This window comes from Pyxicephalus adspersus, chromosome 10 (genome assembly GCF_032062135.1).
Source record: "Pyxicephalus adspersus chromosome 10, UCB_Pads_2.0, whole genome shotgun sequence".
Lineage (NCBI taxonomy): Eukaryota > Metazoa > Chordata > Amphibia > Anura > Pyxicephalidae > Pyxicephalus > Pyxicephalus adspersus.
This window is the reverse complement of record NC_092867.1, coordinates 58669563-58689299: the sequence shown is the minus strand read 5'-3', so window position 1 is coordinate 58689299 and position 19737 is coordinate 58669563. Positions and strand designations below refer to the sequence as shown.

The 19737-nt window shown below is 43.5% G+C and overlaps 1 protein-coding gene across 1 annotated transcript in view; it reads right to left on the bottom strand.

Moving 5' to 3' along the window:
- LOC140338964 (uncharacterized) overlaps positions 1–19737 on the bottom strand; it is a gene marked incomplete in the record, with an annotated part of 329302 nt that overhangs the window by 82923 nt on the left and 226642 nt on the right.

Here is a 19737-nt window from a genome sequence, read left to right as displayed (position 1 = left end):
GAAGTGAGGGGGATTCTGGGAGATCAAATTATATTACCAGTTTTTTCATTATACAGTTTCTGTTTATTGAAGTCCGGTGACCATCACAGAGCGAGCGAGATCCAAGAAGATTCTAGAGGTCACCCAGAAGATGAGGAGAGTAGGGAATTCTGGGAGATTATTATGGGATGTGTCTGGATGGTGACTGTACCATTGTGTGTGTCAGGTTCCTATAAGGTGTCAGGATGTTTGGAGGTTTATCACACATAAAAGGTGTCACACAGGTATGTGAGAAATTATTTTCTGATAAGACAAATGTTCCCAAACATCAGACATTATACACTGGGGAGAATATGGAAGAGGTTTTACAAGAAAATCAGAACTTGTTGTACATCTGAGATCCCATACTGGGGAGAAGCCATTCACCTGCCTTTCACCTGCGGGAAATGTTCTACACAAAAATCTCATCTATTTGTCCATCAAGGAGTTCACACAGGAGAGAAACTATTTTCCTCTTCCAAGTGCTCGAACCGTTTTATCCAGCAATCTCTTTGTACATCAGATATCTCACACAAAGATAGGCCAGATTCCTACACGGGATCCCAGCCCGGGCCATATTCAATCTATGAGTGCGGGAAAGGTTTTACAGCCCATCTAATCACCCATCAAAAATGGAAGAGCCAATTCCCTGTCCTGACTGACTGGTTAAACCATCTGATAGGAATGAGAAAAAAATAGAACACGGACCTCTCATCCATGCAAGCCTGGTGATGGACTTCCACAAAAACCTACATTGCCAGTGTATTCGATTTCAAAGGTTCCATTCACACAGTAAAACTTATTCATAAAAACTGTGGTCGATGGACCTTCTACAATGTTCTACAGCTTTTTCCCCCTCTCCAATTTTTATAGAGGTCTTCTAAAGACATCGCTAGGTGCTAGCTATCATTGGATCTGGAGGTGACTGCCATTGGTCAAAGAAGATGGGTAAATAGCCCAATCCTAAGGATGGCTGATGACACCATGCATTTTATGATTTGTTAATATACAGATGTTTTCATGGTATTATTGAACGTCTCCTGTATGTTGGGTGTAATTTCCATGTTTTCTGTATATATAAATGCTAAATGTTCTCACATGTCCACCTCTGAATATTTGGTGCCATTACCGGAGTCCATAGCAATCAGTTGTTTCTACTAATATACAGTTAGGTCCATAGATATTTGGACAGAGACAACTTTTTTCTAATTTTGGTTCTGTACATTACCACAAATATTATAAATGAAACAACTCAGATGCAGTTGACCTGCAGACTTTCAGCTTTAATTCAGTGAGTTGTACAAAAAGATTGCATAAAATGTGAGGAACTAAATCCTTTATATCCTCTTATATTTACACAATCACTTCATTTCAGGGGCTCCAAAGTAATTGGAGAAATGAAAAAGCTGAAAATAAAATGTTCATTTCTAATACTTGGATGAAAACCCTTTGCTGGCAATCACAGCCTGTAGTGTTGTACTCATGGACATCACCAGATGCCGGGGTTCCTCCATTAATGCTCTGCCAGGCCTTCACTGCAGCCGCTTTCAGTTGCTGTGTGTTTGTGGCCTTTCTGTCCGAAGTTTAGTCTACAACACACCTCTCTAGATCCTTGCTCTTTGATCTCTGGTAATTGACCCCTGGCTTGTCACTTGACCTATCTTGCTTGCTGTCTGCCCCGACCCCGGCCTTCCCTGATGATTCTTCTGCTTAGTGATTTGGTACCGTGTATCTTCCTGCCCACCCTGGTGTGCCCAAGGACCGCAACCTGGCGGTAACCAGCAGCTCAACGTCTTCATGACTTAAGGTTCTGAAGATGACCTGGTTGCTGCTTAGACTCTGCCCCTTGGTTCTTCTTAGGGTTCACACCACTTTTTTTCAAGTCTTAGCGCCCCCTGGTGGTCTTTTCTCCCTAGGCGTGACAAGGTGGTGGTAATCATATTAATCAGGACACTTGATGGCCACGTATTAGAGGAGATACATTGATAAGTTGGGTTTATCCAGTGGTCTCCTCATGGTTGATCACTTTCCACGTACAGCAGTGAGTAGCTCCTCCTCTGAACAGTTCCTTCATTCTACCTTTGGGATGATGGCGCCCCATGGCTGAAGGGTTCATCAGACTAATCTGTTATCATACAAGTATCCTTCATTCACCCCATCCACTTCCCCCTGTACCATGCTCTTTGCATGGCCCGCCATTTCACCTGGTTGGTCTAAGGACAATGAACAGACTGGAAAGGGGTTGGCCATGAAGGTTTCCAGCAGGTGAAGTTGGGTAATACCTGCACCTCCCAGTTCTGGAACAAAACATGCTATAGTAAGCTACAAATAGTAGAGGAAGAACTTCGCTGCCCCCTTTTATGCCCCCCTCCCCTGTAGGGAACCCCTAAGCCACCTACAGAACTGTCCCTCACCAAATGATAGATATGAATAGTCCAGTATAACGGTCTCTACAAATTACTAAATATTAAAGTTACCCCACGGATGAAGATTGATTGCACCTCCAACTCCTGACAGAAAAATGGTGCAGGGGAACTTCTAAGAACTGAAACAATTACAGTCCACCAAAGTCAGCAGCCAGTGACTGGAGCCCAATAAATCAGTAACAGAGCCTGAATGGTTAAAACCAAATCACCTAAAGATTCACAGAAGAGTGTGAGGATCTCTGAATAACCTTGAATCTGAGAGATTTCTTTAGGTGCACAGAAGATCCACTAAGAACCCCTCAAAACCCAGCCTAGGACGTCTCCATTATTAGGACACACTAGGTTCTAGGCAAGATCGGAGCTCACTTCAGCATGGGCATTCTTAGGGCTACAATTCCAGATTGTACTAGATCAGTGCGGGGGAGTTTCTCAAATTGGTTGGAACAAATGGAGGGTTCAGGTCAGAATGGCAGAGTGTTGGGTAAGAGAGTTACTAGCAAAGTCTTGGTGGGCATGGCACAGACGTAGTCTTGGTCATGTGTGGCATTCACAAGTTCTGGAGTGACCTTGGCACAGATAAAAATCTCAAGTGAGCTTGGCATTGACAAAGCGTTTGGTATGTGCGGTGGACACTGTTAAATTTTAGGTTTAGGAGAGACTTCCCTCAAAACAAAACACAGGGACCCTGGGCTCAGGCTTCTGGGCTTTAAATTCATATTCACGGTGCCAGACCTCACAGAGATTGTTTGGGACTTTAGAGGTAGACTTGGGGTGTTGGAGTACAGAGGAGCATGCAAACTGCTGGACTGTAGAAGTTGACTCAGGGTGTTGTACTTCAGAAGAAGACTTTGGATTTTAGTAGAAGACTCGGGTGTTTGACCTCAGAGGCAGACTCCTGATGCTGGACTTTAGAAGAAGATTCAGCGTGTTGGACCCTAGAAGAATAATTAGAATATTGGACCTCAGAGGCATATTTATGTTGGACTTTGGAGTAGATCTCCAGGTGTTGGTGTTGACCTTAGAGGTATATTTCAAATATTAGACTTCAAAGGAAGACTCCAGGTGTTGGACCTTAGAGGATCTTCATGTTGGACTCAGAGTTTGGAACTTCAGAGGCAGACTAGATGAATTACTTCAGAGTCATACTCCACGTGCTGGAGTATAAGCAAGAATCAGGATGCTGGACTTCAGAGACAGACTTTGGGCTCTCTCTATTTGGAGACAATGTTTGATAGAGGTGCCGAAGCCAAGCACATCCGGCAGATTCTCACCACACCATCCAACAAGGATTGATAGACGGGTGGTTGTACCAAGATGAAGTTCTCAGACACATCCATGCAGATGGGAGCTGACTATGGATAGCCGAGCACGGTACAAAGATGGCAGCCATTGTGTGATCCATGACCAGGCCGGAAGTCAGGCCAAGTGTAGTCAGAAACTGGCAGAAGCCATACGGGGTCATCAACAAGGAGTCAGTGAAGCACCGGGTCACTGGAGCACAACATCTCATGGACACACAAAGAGACCCGGTGGTCAGACATTTATCTGACGCTCAGGCAGGATAGGCAGGTAGGGGGAGGGGATTTCTATGTCTGGGAGACACCAATACAACCCAGTGCAGGAACAAGACAGAAGAAACCCCATGGTGATAGAAGCACAAAGATCTGTCACACACAAATCAGGGACTAAAACCCTTGTCAGCGAATTTCTCGGGGCTGTAGTTCCTCTAAACTCCACAAGGAGGTGATCTAACCATTACTGAGATAAAAGGTATCTATGGAAACTACAAACAGGAAGTGTCTATATGAAAAGAGGAAGTGATGTCAGGTATAGACCGGAAGTTCCATGTGGGATAACGCAAACAGGATGCATTGCTGAGAAGGTAATTACATAGGACACATAGTTACATAGTGGGTTAGGTTGAAAACAGACATAGGTCCATCAAGTTCCACCACCAGGGAAATAAACATATCCCAGATATAAAACCCTATAGGACATAAAAACCCTGGTACAAATTTTTATTCCAACAGGAAAAAATTACTTCCTGATTCCATGAGGCAATCGGATGTTCCCTGGATCAACAGCCTCTTCTATCTTTACCAAATACCCCACTCCCCAGTTATATTCTGTGCTTTTAGAAATCATCCAGCTTTTTCTTAAAGCAATCTATAGTAGTTGCTGAAACTCCTTCCTGAGGGAGCCGATTCCACATTTTCACAGACCTTACACTGAAGCATCCAGATGCAAAGAGCGCCCCCTTGTGCTTTGTAATGACATTACAGTGAATAATGGGGAAGAGAGTTCTCTATATGGACTGTTTATATATTTATACAGGGTTTACATATTACCCGTCTGTGGGGTACAGTGTCACATGCTTTAGCAAAGTCCAAGTACACTATATCAACTGCTACTCCACTGTCTACCTGTTTACTGACTTCCTCATAAAAAAAGAGTAAATTTGTATGACAACTTCTTTCTTTCTTGAAGCCATGCTGACTATCACTTATTTTATTATTTTCTAGCAGAAACGCCTCTATGTGGTTCTTTATCAAACTCTCTAGGGCCTTTCCAACTATGGACGTTACACTAACAGGTCTGTAGTTACCTGGTAATGACTTTGCTCCCTTTTTGAAGATAGGAACCACATTGGCCTTAAGCCAATCCATCGCTACCTTGCCAGTGACTAAAGAGTCTCTAACTGAGCTCAGCTCTTTGAGGACACGTGGATGTAATCCATCAGGTCCTGGTGCTTTGTCAACCTTTATTTTCCCCACCTGTTTCTCAATCATATCAATTCTGAGCCATTGTGATTCATTTAAGGTAATTAAATAATATTTTATGTTTCACATCTCCGTCCTTGTTGTTTATAGTCACTGCAGCACCTTTTATCACCTGCAGGTGGTGCTATGCACATATATGGTGTGGAGATATATAATTACCCCTTCTGGGTCAGAACATTTCTGGTATTGGTCTTTATTGTAGAGTTTTCCCCCTGTGAAGTCCGGTGACCAGGTGAGCATCACAGTGCCTCCACCTCACTGCCTGACACCGGAGAGACTCAACAACAAGAAAATTCTAGAAGTCCTCCAGAAGATGATTGGCCTCCTGACGGGAGAGGTGAGGAGGGAATTCTGGGAGATTATTATGGGAGGTCTCTGGATGGTGACTGTATCATTGTGTGTGTCAGGTTCCTATAAGGTGTCAGGATGTCACTGTCTATTTCTCCATGGAGGAGTGGGAGTATTTAGAAGGACACAAGGACCTCTACAAGGACGTCATGATGGAGGACCACCAGACCCTCACATCACCGGGTAAGAGGAGACTTCATTGTAAAGGAGAGAGCAGTACGGAGGGTCCACCTAGATCCCCCATCATCTGATAAACACATAGAGACAATGTATTCAGTCAGTGTGTGTGTTTCCTATAGATGGATCCAGTAACAGGAACCCACCAGAGAGATGTCCCCGTCCTCTGTATTCCCGGGATTACACAGAGGAAGATCAGGAGATCCCTCACCATCATCAGGTAGGTGGAGCTGAGGGCCCCATAAACCCACCAGAGAGATGTCCCCGTCCTCTGTATTCCCGGGATTCCACACAGGAAGGTCAGGAGATCCCTCGCCATCATCAGGTAGGTGGAGCTGAGGGCCCCATAAACCCACCAGAGAGATGTCCCCATCCCCTGTATTCCCGGGATTCCACACAGGATGATCAGGAGATCCCTCACTATCATCAGGTAGATATTGAACAATCTAATGTTTGAACATGATGTGTGGCCCCCTACAATATATCTTCTATGTTAGGTCCAACCATAAGATGTTCCATATTTCTATTCTTCTGGTTTTAGGGTGAAGATCTGATGGATATAAAAGTTGAGGTTAAAGTAGAAAAAGAAGAGACGACTGTGGGGGATGCTCAGCAATATACGGAGGAGGCTGGAATGATGAGGACATTCATAGAGGAGGACACTCCTACACAGATCAGCACAGGTCAGCCATCATATATTCTTCTCTGATATCGGCCAATAGTAGGGTGGTAATAGGCCCCTCCCCCTGGTGGGTGTGTGAAGAGCATGCCCCTCCTAGTCATAGTTATAGTCAGTTAGGTTGAAAATGTACATAAAAGTTTATCAAGTTCCACCACTTGGGAAACAAACATATCTCAGATACCGTGTTTCCCCAGTGATAAGGCATTCCCATCAAATAAGCCACCCACGATTTTTGCTCAAATAATTAAAATAAGGCACCCCCCGCTAATAAGACATCCTCTGATACCTGCCACTGTGTGCCTCTGTGTGACATATCCCAGATATAAAACCCTGTAGGACATAGTTAGGCAAAAAAACCCTGGTACAAATTTTTATTCCAACAGGAAAAAAATTCCTTCCTGATTCAATGAGGAAATCGGATGTTCCCTGGATCAACAGCCTCTTCTATCTTTACTATTTCTATCCCATCATCTGATAAACACATAGAGACAATGTATTCAGTCAGTGTGTGTGTTTCCTACAGATGGATCCAGTAACGGGAACCCACCAGAGAGATGTCCCCGTTCTCTTTATTCCCGGGATTCCAAACAGGAAGATCAGGAGATCCCTCACCATCATCAGGTAGCCGGAGATGAGGGCTCCATAAACCCACCAGAGAGATGTCCCCGTCCTCTGTATTCCCGGGATTCCACACAGGAAGGTCAGGAGATCCCTCACCATCATCAGGTAGATAATTAACAATCTAATGTTTGAACATGATGTGTGTCCCCCTACAATATATCTTCTATGTTAGGTCCAACCATAAGATGTTCCATATTTCTATTCTTCTGGTTTTAGGGTGAAGATCTGATGGATTTTAAAGTTGAGGTTAAAGTAGAACAAGAAGAGACAACTGTGGGGGATGCTCAGCAATATACAGAGGAGGCTGGAATGATGAGGACATTCATTGAGGAGGACACTCCTACACAAATCGGCACAGGTCAGCCATTATATATTCTTCTCTGATATCGGCCAATAGTAGGATGGTAATAGGCCCCTCCCCCTGGTGGGTGTGTGAAGAGCATGCCCCTCCTAGTTAGTTAGGTTGAAAATGTACATAAAAGTTTATCAAGTTCCACCACTTGGGAAACAAACATATCTCAGATACCGTGTTTCCCCGATGATAAGGCATCCCCATCAAATAAGCCACCCCCGATTTTTGCTCAAAGAATTAAAATAAGGCACCCCCTGCTAATAAGACATCCTCTGATACCTGCCACTGTGTGTCTCAGTGTGACTCCTCGATGCTGGCTACAGTGCAGAGCGAAACTGAAAGTAACTTCAAAGGCCCGCACACGCGCCCCCTGCAATTTCGCACCAGGGAGGACAAGCATGCTGCTGATGCCTGCCCTAACGGAGTCTGTTACCTGGCCGTAGAAGCCAAAAAAAAAGTCAGTGATCAGAAGGGGACAATGAATGGCACATAGTGATCAGAAGTGGACAATCTATAGCACAGAGTGATCAGAAGGGGACAATCAATGGCAGATGAATGATCAGAAGGGGAATATGAATGGCACATGAGTGATCAGAAGGGGAATATGAATGGCACATGAGTGATCAGAAGGGGACAATGAATGGCACATGAGTGATCAGAAGGGGAATATGAATGGCACAGAGTGGTCAGAAGGGGACAATCAATGAATGGCACAGAGTGATCAGAAGGGGACAATGAATGGCACAGAGTGATCAGAAGGGGGCAATGAATGGCACAGAAGGGGGCAATGAATGGCACAGAATGATCAGAAGGGGACAATGAATGGCACAGAATGATCAGAAGGGGACAATGAATGGCACATGAGGATCAGAAGGGCTTGCTAAAATGGTAACCCCCCTGATTCTCTTGTGTCATTTTGATTCCCCCCTCTTATCCCTTCTGTGTCATTTTAAGTGACTGCCCTCCCCCCACCCGGATACCCCAATGCCATTTCTTTTTTTTACCCTTACGGTAGGCATGAGCTCAAAAAGGAAAAGCTACACGATGGAGTACAAGATGAGAATCGTGGAAGAATCTTGGGGCCAAACTCTTTCTGCTTTCTGCAAAGAAAAGATGTTGAATATCCGAGTGGTCCGCAAGTGGCGAGCAGAGTATGGTAAACTCATTAAACAAGTGGAAAATGGAAATGCTAAAAAACGCAAGAGTGGATCAGGTCGGCAAGCAACATTTCCCGAGCTGGAACATCTGATCTTTGAATGGTTTGTTGACAGGAGAGCAAAGGCCTTGGTTGTGACTAGGGCTCAGATTCAAGAATTTGCCCTTGCAATAGCACCACAGTTTGACATAGCCGAAAACTTCAAAGCATCGCAACACTGGTTGGACAAATTCCTTCAGCGAAATGAACTGTCTTTAAGAAGACCCACAACATTGTTTAGGCTGGAAGATGCTCAAGTTATTAAGCGAGCACTTGCATTCAAGTCCTTTATTGATGATATTGATTTCTCTAAATACAATCTTTCTAACATGATTGCTATGGATGAAACTGCAGTGTTTATGGGCCAATCATCTCAAACAACAATTGAACAGCGGGGTGCCTCCTCAGTGCACGTTCCCTCTGCTTACGAAAGTGCTCGTGTTACCTGTATTTTGGCAATTCGTCTGGATGGCACTAAAATCACACCTCTAATCATTTCTAAGGGTAAGGAAGAAAAGATTGAACAGGTTTCGGGAATTTTTGTTCTTGAAACTGAAAAAGCCTGGGCCACACAAGCAGTCATAAGAAAATGGGTCGATTTAATGCTGCCACTTGATATGCGAGGGAGCCAAAGAGGTCTACTAGTCTGGGATGCAGCCAGCACTCACCGTGCTAATAATATGAAGTCATTTCTTCATGAAAGAAATATAGATCAAGTAATGATTCCCGCAGGAATGACGTCCTATCTCCACACTCTTGATATTGCAATAAACAAGCCATTCAAGGACAATCTGCACAAGGAAATTAATGACTACATTGAAAATAGAATGGAGAGAAATCGGCCCGGAAACTTTGTGAAGCCTAAACTGCAAGAGGTTGTGACTTGGGTGAAGAATTCATGGGAGAAAATCACTGATAGTTGCATTGAACAGGCACTACGAGCAGGCTACCTTGATAAGAAGTACTCATTTAAGGACAGTGCTATTGCTAAACATGAGAGATTTGGTCCACTGATTCTAAAAGAAATGGAGTCAGAAGTAACTGACCTGGAAATTCACCGTGAGGATTGTTATGATGATGCTCCAGAAGATGATGACTTGATTGTCATTGAATAAATGTGTAAATGTACTGTACCATACCATAGATTGTTGTACATGGAAACAATGACACCGTAGTAACAAGAAATTGGATGCACAGTTTGTATGGTTATGCTGGTTTGTGATGACAACTACTGTTATTACTGTACCATATACAGGTAATAAATTTCCTTTTTTTTCAATAATAAATGTGTACTGTAGTCTTCTTCATGGAAAAATAAAACATTGCCCTGAAAATAAGACCTAGGGCATATTTTAGCATTTCAAAAAATATAAGACAGTGCCTTATTATAGGGGAAACAGGGTATAAAACTCTATGGGCATAGCTGATCCAGAGCAAGGCAATAAATCCCCAGGTACAATTTACTCCCAATAGGGGAAAAAAATTCCATCCTGATCCCATAAGGCAATTAATGTTCCTTGGATTAGCAGAGTGTTATCTTTAACCTCCTAAACAGTAATACCGAGTGTGACTGGGGGGGTATTTTAGTTGCAATAAGCGTTAATCTCGAGTCACACTTGGGGTTACTAAAAAAAACACATTTACCTTTCTCACTTTTTCGTCACTGCCCACGGCGGCCTGAAGATCCCCGCAGGTCCTGGGGACACGTCTGTCTCCTCTGATCTCCCATCTCCTCTCCCAGCCGCTAACTGTAGAGGTGAGATCATTGGGGTTTCCTGTGAAGTCAGTGCGGCTGAGTGTTAGCGTTGGGAAATTCAAAATTTTGGATTCTATACCAAATAGCTGTATTGAGTCAATACAGAGAAATATTCATATAATATATTTAATTATATATAATATGCTGGTGTACAGTTATATTACATGTTAAACTATATATATATAGTTTTTAATTAAATTCATTACATTTATTACCTATTGAACATATTTTGAGTTAGTTTTGCCTAACAATTATAGCCTACAATGTAAAATAAAAATTGTAACACTTTTTTGCTTGGAAATTTGCATAGAAATTTGCACGTTACCTAATTCTCGATCGCCTAAGCAATCGAGAATAAATGGAAGCACAAAGCCTCCTGTGATACCTATGTCACGCATCTCGGGAGGCTTTTGAGTGCTCCTTCTGCGCATGCGGGAGCATCTCGGGTATGCGCAAAAAAAACCTTTTCGTGAAAAGGGAACGAAATTTCCGAGAAGGATTCCGGGTCGATGCAGAACTCAATGGAATGCACCTGCGAAGCCATTGGCTGTGCTGCGGGATTAAAAGTAAGTGGATTTCTTTTTTTTTTTCTGCGTTCTTCAGTTTACTTCCTCTTCTTTTCCTCTAGACACAAAGAGCGCCCCCTTGTGCTTTGTAATGATCTTACCGTGAATAGTCATCAGTTTTGCCTTTTGACAAGTTGGTGGGAGGGGCTTCAGAGGGGAGGAGTCTGCTGGTTGGGACCTCCCCAGAGGACATCTGCTGCCTCCATCTACCTGATCCAGATGGAATGTTGATTTCGGTGAAGTAACCCTCTCATATCCGGCCATTATATTTTTCTATTTTCCAGGACACTCCATGGAGAAACCCTCAAAGGATCGTCTGACTTTATCTCCAGATTGTAAAATGAAGGCCATGACAGGAGATTGTGCCGGAGAAGAGACCATCAGCCCAGCTATGGATAGACCATCCGATTCCTCTGACTCTAAGCCTCTTCCTACTGTGAGGGATGGTACTGGGATTGGAGGGGAGAAGACACATTCCTGCCCTGACTGCGGAAAATGTTTTTCCACGCGATCACTAGTTGTCCGACATCAGAGATCTCACACGGGGGAGAAGCCATATTCCTGCTCGGAGTGTGGGAAATCCTATTCACAAAGATCACAACTTATCAGGCATCAGAGATCTCATACAGGGGAGAAGCCATATCCCTGTCCTGAATGCGGGAAATGTTATCCAGTAAAATATGAACTTGTTACACATCTAAAATCTCACACAGGGGAAAGGCCGTATTCATGCCCTGACTGCGGAAAAAGGTATCTACTAAAATCACAACTAGTCAGGCATCAGATATCCCATACAGGGATGATGCCATCTTGCTCTGAGTGTGGAAAGTGTTTCCTAACTGAGTCCCATCTTTACAGACATCAAAAAACTCACACGGGGGAGAAGCCTTATTCATGCCCCGAGTGTGGTAAGAGATTTTTAGAGAGGTCTGATCTCCTCAGGCATCAGAGAACTCACACAGGGGAGAAACCATTTTGCTGCCCTGAATGTGAGAAAAGTTATCCGCACAAATCACAACTAACCCGACATCAATTATCTCATACTGGAGAGAAGCCGTATTCCTGCCCAGAGTGCGGGAGAAGTTTTTCACAGAAGTTTATTCTTACCAGACATCAGAAAACACACAGAGCCCCGTAAGTGTATTAGGCTGCTGAAAGTAGCTGAGGAATTTTGCTGAGTCTTGAAGTTAATATTTTTGTGCTTTTGTTATGTTTTGTAGATGATTGAATTATGTTGAAACTAGTTGTACTCTTATCAGTAAACTAAGTCCTCTTCCCCCCTTTTTGCCTTGATACTCTCCCTTCCCTCCCTACGGCCATTTATCTGTTACTTTGACAAAAATATCTTGTTTTAGGAGAACCACAAGGACATCTGTTACGTCTGCTAATTGTCTGTAGTCATGTGATCATGCACCGATCGTGCCTTGAACTGTTTTATAAACTGTGTGCAAACAATAAAGTTTTGAGAGTGATCTAACCACACATTGAGTTGCGTGTGTTACACTCTTCCAGCGCTGTAAACAGAAGTGATCAGAAAGAGGGAAGATTGATCTGGGATCAACAGGAGATCGCCTTAAGAGCTGACGATTGTAGGAAATGTTTTTATTGAAGTGTTTTATTTATGTAATAAGTCATTGAAGTCCACAAGTCTATTTGTTATGCTTGTGCAGCCGAAAGGACTGACTTTCCTCATTGTCACTTTTAGGACATCTGTAGTATCTTCTAATGATATATGTGATATGTCGTATGTCATTCTACCCAAAATGCCTTGGCACAATCTCCAACCATAGGATCATCACAAGACATGTAATGCAGAGAAACCCTATTCATTCTTTCTAAATAGCATGTCCCTTGAAACAGGAAGAACAGAATGACTAAAGGTGGCCCATTCATGAAAGGAATTCAGCAGTGTTTCAGTGTTCAGCAGGCCGAAGTTGACCAAGGGTGTATGAGGTAGGCCCTTTGACATATAAGGCAGGACTTAGGATGTATACAACAAGAAATAGCACCTAGGACATATGAGACAGGACCAAGGGTGTTTGAGGTACACCCGCATGCCACTCTCCACTCTCTGCAAAGCAGAGGGAGAAAAACTGCATGCAGAAATCCAAGATGGCGGACGCGCCATCTTCTCAGCAATCTGAGCACAATGAGGATGATTCTTTCCCTATCCCCTCCGACCATGCTAAAATTGCAGAGGCAGTTGCTGTTCTCCTCAGACCCACCATACAGGAGGCAATAGATACAGGGCAAAAAATCCCTGAGGCAAGAATTAAAAACCCAGGCTACCTGGATATCTGCTACAGATTTCATCAACCGAGGATGACTTACTCCAAGCTAGAAACCAGATAACCCTAATGGAATCCCAGATGAGAAACCTGAATGACAAGGTTGAGAAAACAGGTCCTGACGGAACAATTTGAGAATAATCTGTCTACCGGAATCATTCAAACCTAAAGCATTACAGCAGATATGTGCTTTCACAATTCGAGAGATTCTTGGCCCTAACCCAAGCCTGCAAAGTCAAAGGGAACATATGATAGGCCCTCTCTCCAAAGATCAATGGAGCCAATGCCCTGTTATCGCAAAATATTTGGACTATGCAGACAGATCCAAAATACTCCTGGCCTTCCGTAATCAACGCAACCTATCCATTGATGGCTCTCGCCTATTAATCTTTGCTGGATACTCAGCAGACTTGGCCCGTAAACGTAAGCTTTTCCAACCAGTATGTGAGACGAGAGGAATGTCCCACACATGAACTGTCCACTTGTTTACCTTCAACTCAACACCTCAGGTTGAGGTTTTACCTATTCCTTCCTTTTTTTCTTTTTCAGTTTTTCCACCCTATTCACAGGCATAACACTACCATTTTCCAATATGTGTGTTCGCGTGAGTACCATAAAACGAAGCAAGACCACAGAAGGATACCCATTATCCTTTTTTTTTCTATATCTCTCATGTCTGTACTGGACCTTTTACAGCGGCCACCATTTGATGGTGAAAGAGGTTCTTTTTTTGGACTGTTAGGTTGCGAACAGGAATACTGAGATTGTTTATTCAGCTGTTGTTGATCTTGTTAGGATGTGATTGATGGATATCCATATAGTTACCTGGAATGTGAAGGGATTACGATCCACAAACAATTGTATGGTCGTCTTGAGGCATTTGCAAAAACGTAAAGTAGATGTAGCGTTTCTTCAAGAGACTCACCCTGGACTCCTTAGACTTCCCCAGACTCCTCAAGTTGTGAGTGAGGGATGTCCTGATATCGCCAGCAGTAGGACGCAAGGCAGGAGTTATTACTTTACTACACAAACGGTTACAAGGAAAATTGTATCGTCACAATGTGACGATGAGGGCAGATTACTTAGGCTCACAATAGAATTTGCAGACAAGACTGTCTCCTTCCACAATAAATATGCCCCGAATTCCCCATGGTGTCCCCTACAAGGTTAATTTTCAATTTGTATGTTGATGATACTGGTTACTCAAAATTTCTTAAGCACCAATGTTATTATATATCCTATCGTGCCTGCCTAACCCTGATATCCTCTTTACTCCTTCCCTAGTTTTGTATTCTCCCAGTGTTTTCCCTCCCGATTTTTCCTTTTCTTTTCCCTAATGTTATTTATGTTGTAAAATTTATAACTCACCACTTGTCATGGCTATAGATGTGCAGATCCCTTTATTAGGAAGAAATCTTCTGACTCATCTCGTGCTGTTACCCCCAAGACAAGATTTCATAGTTCTGCTGACAGATCACCAAATCCCTCTATTACTGAGGAATGCTCTTCTCATACTTCAGATATAATTCTTCATCGAGTGCGTGGTTTTGTATGTCCACAGTGCCGGAAAGGTTTCTTTACCATCTCCCATCCTAATAGACATCTAAACAGTCACAGCGGAGTACGACCTTTTTCATGTTCCAAGTGTTTCAAAGCTTTCTTGACTAAATCAGATCTTGTTAGGCACCAAAGACTTCACACCGGCAAGCAGGCTTATTTTGAGGCTTTACCTCAAAATAAGATCTTGGGAAAGCACAACAGACACCACTGGGCACCCCTTCATATGTCCAGAGTGTGGTAAATCCTGCAGGGACTGGACAGATCTTGAGATATCACACCGGCTCAAGGCCTTTCTCCTGCCCGGAGTGTAGTTACTGTTTTATAAGAAAAGCCAACCTGACTGCTCATCACGCAAAGCTCCCTACTTTTTTACGGTGTGTGGGAAGTGTTTCAAAGGAAAGTACAGTCTCCGCAAACATCTGCGAAAACACAAAAGTAAAATGCCTGGTAATGAAACAATTATACACTGAAAGAATAACCGGGCGTTGAATAGATTGGTCAGCTGTCAGCTAATTTACTGACAATATCTGTGCCTGGTTAAGGCCCCTATTGGTCACCCCAATCAATGGCTTCCTCATTCCTTCTGAACAGGCAGGAGGGTATTTGGACATTTGGCACCACTTTGTAAACTATCTCAGGGTTCAAAGAAAAATATTTTCACTGTTATTAAAATCCAAAATTGCATGGTGTTTGGGTTTGGAATCAGGACGGAACAGTGATATCAGAGGGTATAGCTGTTGCTCAGTCATTGGAACCACCTGGTCCATATAGCTTATTGGCTCTTTAGCTCAGGACCATCTCATCTAAGAAGGGGCATCAGCCATTCAATGGTAATTTGACAAGCAGGAGGAGGCCTTCCACCTTCCCTGTATTTATAGGTGATTGGACCAGCACGAGATGACCTCCCACCATCCCTGGGTCCATAAGTGATTGGGTATGCAGGCGGTGACCTCTGATCATCCCAGGGGGCATTTGTTGTTTGGGTGAGTAGGGGGTGATCTTCCATAATCTCTTGTTTGATTGCTGACTGGGCAAGCAAGGTGTGACCTCCTGCCATCCCTACCTTCATTGGTGATTGGACAATCAGGCAGTGAACTCTTACCATCCCTGCGTCCATAGGTAATTGGGAAGTAGGAGGTGACCTCTTACCATCTCTTGGTTCATTGCGGATTGTGTTGAGCAGAAGGTGACCTCCCACCATCTCTGGGTTCATAGATGATTGGATGAGCAGGAAGTTACTTCTATTTATGCATGGGTCCAGGTGAATGGGAAGTAGGAGGTGACCTCCTACCATCTCTTGGTCCATTGCTGATTGGGCCAGCATAAGTTGACATCCCACCATCCCTGGGTTCATAGATTACTGAGTGAGCAGGAGGGTGACCTCCCACCATCCCTGGTCCATAGGTGACTGAGTGAGCAGGAGGTGACCTCCCACCATCCCTGGGTTTATAGGTGATTGGGTGAGCAGGAAGTGACCTCCCACCATCCATGGTTCATAGGTGACTGAGTGAGCAGGAGGTGACATCCCACTATCCCTGGGTCGATATCTAATTGGACAAGCAGGGCCTGATTTTTTTTTACTATTACGGGGTCCATAGGTGACTGGGTGAGCAAGAAGTGACCTTTCACCATCCCTGGGTTCATTGGGGATTGGGTGAGCAGGAGGTGACCTCCCACCATCCCTGGGTTTATAGGTGATTGGGTGAGCAGGAAGTGACCTCCCACCATCCCTGGTACATAGGTGACTGAGTGAACAGGAGGTGACATCCCACTATCCCTGGGTCCTTTATGTAATTGGACAAGCAGGGCCTGATTTTTTTTTACTATTACAGGGTCCATAGGTGACTGGGTGAGCAAGAAGTGACCTTCCACCATCCCTGAGTTCATAGGTGATTGGGTGAACAGGAGATGACCTCCCACCATCCCTGGGTCTATAGGTGATTAGGCAAGCAAGGTAATCTCCCATCACCTCTTGGTATTTAGGTGATTGATAGGAGGTGACATACTATCATCCCTGGGTCCATGGGCTGGGTGTTGGCTGTAAAAATGTCCCAAATATTATCTATTCCAAATGTAATATTATCCAGGTAAAGAGATTACACCAGGCTAGGAACCCACTGAGGGCAATAGCCACGGCTTCTTTATTTTCTACAATAAACTCCAGAGAAAAGTCTATGAAGACTTGAAGACTAGAGATTGGGCTATGGACCATTAACGGAACTGCATAAGCAAAGTTTTAACTGCACAATTTTGTGTTTTCTGTGCTATTTTCATAACTATGGAATCATGTGTTCATCTCAAATGCATCTTCTGTGGGATGCCCTTAGAACATCAACAAGCCTTGGGTGACCGGGCAGTGGCTGGGAACAAGTGGATGGATCAAGGAGAAGTAGATAGTCACAGTTTCCCCCCAGCAAGGCCGCCTAGACTGAGCTCAATTTTGTTTCTCAGGTAAAATTTGGGGGCTTATATTTGAGTATGTATTACCCTTTGTCTGACAATACTCCTGGTAATGGCAAAAATCTAAGGGAAGCTGTGTAAAATGATTGTGATGCATAAAGACTAAAAGTTGTTAATCTTTCAGAGATTTTCAAAAAATAGACAATACAGATCTCAGCACTCCTTACTTCTTCCATCAGTTTGTGTATAGGAACCCACTATGGATGATTCGTCCATCCATCTGGGGATCACCTTATTGGGCCAATTTGTTGTAATAAATCCACCAATAGAACAAAAGGTTATTGGTAGTTCACTTTAAAGACGCATTGGTTTTACATTTTTATGAATTCTGTGTTAATACGAGTTATTGTAGTATCATCTATGTCTCCACCTGAGTCAATGGTGTCTATCAAGCTTTAACCACACCCAGTACATGTCCCACCCTCTTGACCCCACCCACTGTTTAATGTCTCTCTTGGGCACTTTCAAACGCTGGGAGGTATTCTATACATTTATTAGACCTCAAAGTAAAACACATCCTTCATGTGGCCACATTTTATTTGAGAACCTCACCCTCCATTTGTGTCATATCATCTACTCCAATAGGATACATCACAACATAGAACTCTCTTTATTTCTTGGCTAATTGAACCATTATGATACAACATAAACAGTTACATTCTAGAAGGCTTTACGGGGTAAGTGCTTCCTGGAACTACAAAGTGTAGACCAATGGGTCCTTCTCGAAAACACTAGAAATCCAAACAATGGGTAGAAAGTCATCAGTGCAACCTATAGCGTTTGCCTATTAGATGGTTTCCTCTTTTCCAAGATTCTATTAGTGCCAACCCCAGAAAGTTGAAATGTTTTGAACAATATTATAGAGAAAATGAAGAAGTCACGTTTTTGTTGTTGGGGGTTGGGCAAGTCTATGTATTCAAAATTTAAAAAAACATAAACAGTTGTTTTAGATAAATGAGTTGGTTAAATGACCCAGCAGAGAAACCTTAAGGCTAGACAGCTTTCTCTGATGTTGTCCAGAAGCCCCTTTTCGGGAGTTAGCAAACGGTAGTTTGAAAACAAAAGGAGTTGAATCCTTATAGTAACCACAAACTGTAGGTCATCTTTTATAAGTCAATGAAAACAATAAACATTGTTACTGGGAAGATGAGTGGTAGCAAGGTGGAAGGTTTGGTTCAGTCTGTCACATGTATGGACAAATAGAGTAACAGCTCCCAGGTGAATACCTCGGTGAATACCGCTGTGACAGATGTGAGCAAGTCGCCTTTCTGGAATCTCGTATTGGAGAGCTGGAGAAGCGCATTGCAACACTGAAATCACTGAATCACCTTGATGGCCCCTAATCACTGAGCAGGCAGGTAATGGCTTAGATGTGGGGGTGAAGAGGTTAGTCAGGATGAACATGTAGGGAGTTGGGTTAATGTAATGGTAGGGGCCCCCAGAAAAGGCCAGCCTGTGTTTGAGCACCCCAACATGTTTGCAAAGTTATGTGATGATTTTCAGATGGCAGACCCAGTGGTGGCAACTCTAGCTGTCACTGCTACCCCTAACAGCTGGGAGAGCAGCCCATCTAGTAGTGGTGGGGAGGGAAACGCAGGAAGGAAAAGACAATTCGTAGTCATAGGGGATTCTATCATCAGGAGGACGGATAGAATAGCTTGTCGCCCGGATCCCTTCAACCGAATGGTTTGCTGTCTCCCTGGTGCCAGGGTTTGGGAGACAAATTACTGGGAGGGGCTGGACAGGACCCACCTGTCTTGGTCCATGTTGGAACCAATGACAATATAAATTGAAGATGGAGGGTCCTTAAAAATCCCCAGTTTAAGGATCTAGGTTTCAAGCTGAAGAAAAGGACCTCCAAGTTCTCTGGAATATTGCCCGTGCCATGTGCAACACAGGAAAGGCGGAGGGAGCTTAGGCAGCTAAACGCATGGCTTAAGTCCCGGTGTAGAAGGGAAGGGTTTGGGTTCATAGAGCACTGGGCTGACTTTTCATTGGGGTCCCTTGAGAAGAGACGTATAAGGGGGGATATGATCACCCTGTATAAATATATAAACGGTTCATATAGAGAACTCTCTTCCCCATTATTCACTGTAAGATCATTACAAAGCACAAGGGGGCGCTCTCTGGATAAGGGCAAGCTCTGGAAAAGGAAGGGATTCTTCACTGTAAGGGCTGTGAAAATGTGGAATCGGCTCCCTTAGGAAGAAATTTCAGCAACTACTATAGATTGCTTTAAGAAAAAGCTGGATGCTTTTCTAGAAGAACAGAATATAACTGGGGATTAAAGTAAAAATACCAGAGACTGCTGATCCAGGGAACATCAGATTGCCTCATGGAATCAGGAAGGAAATTTTTCCCCCTGTTGAAGCAAATTGTACCCGGGGTTTTTTGGCTTCCTCTGGACCAACTATGTCTTATAGGGTTTTATATCTGGAATTTGTTTATTTCCCTAGTGTTTGAACTTGATGGACTTTTTTCAACCTGACTTGTAACTATGTCTTGTTG